The sequence below is a fragment of the Garra rufa genome, chromosome 1 (assembly GCF_049309525.1).
Source record: "Garra rufa chromosome 1, GarRuf1.0, whole genome shotgun sequence".
Taxonomy (NCBI): Eukaryota; Metazoa; Chordata; class Actinopteri; order Cypriniformes; family Cyprinidae; genus Garra; species Garra rufa.
In genome coordinates this window covers 97,452,528-97,458,334 of record NC_133361.1, presented here as the reverse complement: position 1 = coordinate 97,458,334, position 5,807 = coordinate 97,452,528, and the positions used below count along the sequence as shown (strand labels likewise).

Genomic DNA, 5,807 nt, shown 5'->3' with positions numbered 1-5,807 from the left:
TACTAGATCTCAGTGCTGCGTTCGACACTGTCGATCATAACATTCTTTTAGATAGACTGGAAAACTGGGTCGGGCTTTCTGGGATGGTTCTCAAATGGTTCAGGTCATACTTAGAAGGGAGAGGCTATTATGTGAGTATAGGAGAACATAAGTCTAAGTGGACGTCCATGACATGCGGAGTCCCACAAGGCTCAATTCTAGCGCCGCTGTTGTTCAGCCTGTATATGCTCCCACTAAGTCAAATAATGAGAAAGAACCAAATAGCATATCACAGCTATGCAGATGATACCCAGATTTACCTAGCCTTATCACCAAATGACTACAGCCCCATTGACTCTCTCTGCCAATGCATTGATGAAATTAACAGTTGGATGTGCCAAAACTTTTTACAGTTAAACAAGGAGAAAACGGAAGTCATTGCATTTGGAAACAAAGATGAAGTTCATAAGGTAAATGCGTACCTTGACACTAGGGGTCAAAAAACAAAAAATCAAGTCAAGAATCTGGGTGTGATTCTGGAGTCAGACCTCAATTTCAGTAGCCATGTCAAAGCAGTAACTAAATCAGCATACTATCATCTTAAAAACATTGCAAGAATTAGATGTTTTGTTTCCCGTCAAGATTTGGAGAAACTTGTTCATGCCTTTATCACCAGCAGGGTGGACTATTGTAATGGTCTCCTCACTGGCCTTCCCAAGAAGACCATTAGACAGCTGCAGCTCATACAGAACGCTGCTGCCAGGATTCTGACTAGAACCAAAAAATCAGAGCATATTACACCAGTCCTTAGGTCCTTACACTGGCTTCCAGTTATGTTTAGGATAGATTTTAAAGTACTTTTACTTGTTTATAAAGCACTCAATGGCCTAGGACCTACATACATTGCAGATACGCTTACTGAATATAAACCTAACAGACAACTCAGATCACTAGGATTGAGTCAGTTAGGAATATCAAGGGTTCACACAAAACAAGGGGAATCCGCTTTTAGCTATTATGCAGCCCGCAGTTGGAACCAGCTTCCAGAAGAGATCAGATGTGCTAATACATTAGCCACATTTAAAATCCAGACTCAAAACTCATCTGTTCAGTTGTGCATTTATTGAATGAGCACTGTGCTACGTCCGAACAGACTGCATTATTTTATGTATAATCATTTTACTGTGCTAATTAATTTTAAAATCAATTTTTTAAATCATCTTAAATGTTCTTAAATTCTCTGTTTTTATTGTTGTTAGTGTGATTATTATTTTAAATTGTTATGATTTGTTTGCTGTTGTGATTTTAATTCCTTTTTATGTACAGTACTTTGAATTACCGTTGTGTATGAAATGTGCTATATAAATAAACTTGCCTTGCCTTGCCTAATGCAAACACTGACCACTATAATGGTTGCTTAAAACTTTTGGTTTTCTCTTTTGGTGATTCTGCTTATTAACATCAGGTGTCTTCAATAATAATCAATCATCACTTTGTTAATCAGCTAATTATCTTATTAACTTCAACACTACTTCAGTGTCTATATGTGTCCACACTCAGAGTGATAAATTAACACTGGGGATTTTGCTGTGTGCTGTAACACACTTGGTGGAAACTATAGATCATGTTCATGCTCAACTAAAAATAGCCAACATCAACTGACCAGCATTACTGTAACTAACCAGTTACAGCAAAAATATCTATGTTTAAATATCAAGAGTCAAGAGCCCAATTAAATTAAAGCAAACACTGATCTCCACAATGGTATCGTCAAACAAAACAAAACATCATCATCTAAACATCTGTTCATTCTCAATAAGATCTTCTATAGACATCTGACAGAAATAAAATGTGTCCAGTTAGAAATGCGTGAAGTTGGTAAAGCTGTGTTTTGAGTTGTTTAAATTTTCAGTTGATTTCATCTAAGGCTGTGGCTGAAGTCAGTTCTATAGTTCTTGTGTTTGTCTTGTTTCTCTATCAATCAGTGATTCTGCTCATTAACAGCTGCTGGTCGTCAGTGTCTGAAGTCACTCATTAGTTTTCATTATCTCTGTAAGGTGGACTATATTAGTAAACACATGTAGGGAATAGGGAATGAGGGTGTAGTGAACCATTATAGTGATTTTAAACACAGCCTCTGAGTGTCGATTTTGAACGCTGTTAATTCACGATACATAGCAGCAGGCTACTTTTCGAAATTGACAAATAATACCCAGAATGCACTGTTTTAATGGAAAACAGCATGTTACTGTCAAAATTTGGCCGTTTTTTACAGCAATTTTTAACAGTGCACTGTCTGTACATCTGACTTTTAGGAAAAGTTCAGGTTGAGCAATGAACTTATGAGGACATGAATTCCTTGGCTTAGAGCATGGACAGTGCCAAGTATTTATTTTTTTGTCAAAACAAACAATCACTCTCTCTAACCTAGAATAATATGAGATGCATGTTTCCCGGAAAATTTTCGATGTTCCATTGCCTAATGAAACCTCTTTACTCAGTAGGCAGCTCTCAGACTCTGCTTTTTTGCTTTCCAGCAAAACACATTTTCTTTGTGTTGTCAGAAATCCACTTTCTTTTTACCATGTTTAACTTCCTTAAGTGTGATGTCTGGTTTGGATTAAATAGGACAGTATGATAATGACCTCACATGGATGAACTGAAACCCTATTAAGCCACTTCTTCCGGAAAATTCAGAAGCCTGTTTGCATTGCTGTAGCTCACTTGATGGAAACGTCAACGTCATATTCTGGAGCAGTTCGCGGACACTTTAGATAAAGCTCGCCGACCTGCGGCTCGCTGAAGCATCCCAGAAGTGGCTGTCTGTATTACACAGGCGAATCCCCCACCCACCCAACGAATTGTATTTCCATAGGTGGGATACCGCGTTGTGACATAATAGCATCCGGAAATCAAATGCTGTAGTCTAAATGATCCGTTTGTTGTAATTCTTGAAAAGGGATTTTTTAAAAACTAATTATCTCTCTTTGGAGTGGACTTTGAGATTTGTAACTTTGTAGATGTTTTTTATGCCCAAACATACACACCACACACTAGCCAAAGTTCAAACTCTGAAAAAGCATAATAGGACTCCTTTAAAGACTTTTTATTGTATTCCTACTTGTCCTGTGCTCTTTCCGAAACTTGAAGCGCCAACACGGTGTGAGTCTGGAGACGCCGGCCTCCTCCTCCTCTCACTCGGATTTAGCTGAACCTGCTACTGCTAGCGGGACGGCGGGTGAGCAAATGATCAAAACTTTTTTTTTCAATCGCAGCTTCCTAAAAGTTCTGCACGTTCCAAGGCAATTACCAGCGCAATCGCCTTTTTTATCTGTAAAGATATTCAGCCTTACAGTGTTAGAGAGAACAAGGGCTTCCAATACCTCCTCCACGTCTTGGAGCCGAGGTACCACATACCAGATAGGATGCTATTCTCAGAGAAACAAATCCCTATTCTGTATGACAAAGTCCGACGAGTGATAGCCGAGTCATTAACACTAGAACCGCCAGGGATCGTTCTATACCTAAAACTGCCATGCGGGTAAATTTCACACACGTACATGAATAGTGTTTTAATATGGCTAAAGAGCATTTTATTTCATTGTATTATGCCACTGACGTCACAAAATAGATGATATATATTTTGTCAAGGGTGAGAAATCACACAACAAGGTTGCTCGGTGAAATAGCCCCAGAGGGTGGATTTATTAACCTCTTAACCTGCGCCCCTATTTTTGAGCATTTTCCGAAAAACGACTTACCCAAATAAAAATGTCTGTAGCTCTTGAACCCTAAGGTCTATATTTATAAATCTGGTATTGATTGAAAGTAGACACCTTAATCTTTGTTACTCTGGAGTTAAAATAACTCAAAATTAGTATAGCAACAGAGTAAAACAAGGTAAAACATACATAAAAGTGACTCGCGATATCTTTGAATAAAATATAATTAGGGAAAAAAGGATGAGGATTGGATGATAGGGCTTTGAAAACACCAATAGGATCAAGCTGAATGTCTGTTCATGCTTTGATTCAAATTTGAGGATGATACTCCCAAAAATGTAGTTTCTGTAAGCTTTTATGTAAAAAAAGTCTAGGCGTCCTTTCAAAAAAGCCATTTGGAGACCCCAAGTGGACACTTGGTAACCAACTGACCAAATGAGTCAAAACAACACATTACATTTATGTATATCAATTCAGAACTGCTCTGCCCACCAAAACACTGAAGAAAAAAATATTTATGAACAGCATTTGTAGTTTTTTTGGTTACCAAGTCTCCAAATGGTATTTTTTGAAAGGACGCCTAAACTATTCCTGAAATAATTAGTAATATGTATTGATTTTTTTTTATTATTATTATTATTTATTTTATTTTTATTTTTTTCACGTTTCACTTACAGAAACTATATGTATTTTATTTCAAGAAAAGTTTGGGAAATGTCATTTAGAGCTTTTATTTCAAGAAAAGTCAAGGAATCCATTTGTTTACATTTGTAAATGTCTTTCTCTGCTTATTACAAATACCCAACTACTGTAAAACTAAATACATTATTTATAGTATTTTCAGTGTAGGAAGACTCAAGGCAGTCACTAAAAATGTTTGTTCTCTGACCAACTGGATGCCAGTCACTGAAAATGTTTGTTCTCTGACCAACTGGATGCCAGTCACTGAAAGACAGGAAAGAGAGAGAAAGAAAGAAAGAAAGAAAGAAAGAAAGTGTGTAAACAAAACAAATCAAATCCGCAACACTGTGTTTACATATTTGTATTATCTCTCTCTCTCTCTCTCTCTCACACACACACACACACACACACACACACACACACCCAAACACACCCAAACACAAACAAACGCGCGCACACTCAAAACTCATACATACACATGGCACGCACAAACAAACACATACATACCTCATGAAGTCCTCTCACTTCCTCCCCGTTGTCATGTTTACAATCTAGAACAGCACATGAACAAAACACATCAGACATATCATAATACATAACATATAAACATTCGGAGAACGCTGTTGACACTTACGTGCTAATGCTATCCATGGCTAGGGTGCATCTCAGTGCGTCTTTCTGCTATTCTTCGCCACGAATTCGAAAAACCACACACAATAGCACTAAAAACGCCACAAAACTCTTATAAAGTCGACGTTCTATGATGGAGAGACTCAGATGTAAGCTTTTGCAGAAAATCCGTTCTCTGACACACACTCAATGTAGCGTAGAGACGCCGTATATATGTACGCGGCGTGCGTAAACTAAAGCGCACGAATGCAACCTAACTTTGCGCTTGGGTATTCCTGAATCCTGCTTACGCAAACTACGCAAAATTTCACTCGTTGTAAACGTCCTCGTGGTTGGCTAACACTTCCATCCATCAAAACTTTGCTGGCTATGCATTGGCTTGCTTGAAACAGCCAAACCTTATGACCGCAAGAGTGACACCCCGGTGAGCCAGTCAGTACCTCTCCGGAGACTTTGCGTCATGGACTGGGCTCTGATTGACTGAGAGAGACGGGGGAGGACTCATTTTACTCGGAAGAGTCTATTCTATGGGAAATGTATGGCATTTCAACGCTGGAACACGAATTAGAATCGATATTTCTTTGAAAATGGACGTTATCGATAACTATAACTCGAATCGCTCATGTAAACAAAGGATGATCTTTCGGTTTTTACCCCATTTACTCTTTGTTTTGGATTAAAAACTGGGATGCATTTTGAACAGTGAACTCTTACCTTGAAATGTGTGCTGTTGTTTCTAAGATAAATCGGAGCTGATCGGAGCTATATGCAATGAAACGGAAGTAGTGCCGTTTG

The 5,807-nt window shown here is 38.2% G+C and overlaps 1 long non-coding RNA gene across 1 annotated transcript; it reads right to left on the bottom strand.

Moving 5' to 3' along the window:
- Window positions 1-4,416: 4,416 nt before the first annotated feature.
- Window positions 4,417-5,065, bottom strand: LOC141340925 (uncharacterized). Its single transcript, XR_012356604.1, has 3 exons — window positions 5,017-5,065; window positions 4,890-4,933; window positions 4,417-4,646 (listed from the first exon to the last, which is right to left on the bottom strand). It is a non-coding gene; the product is annotated as an uncharacterized lncRNA (long non-coding RNA).
- Between the last annotated feature and the right edge of the window lie 742 nt (window positions 5,066-5,807).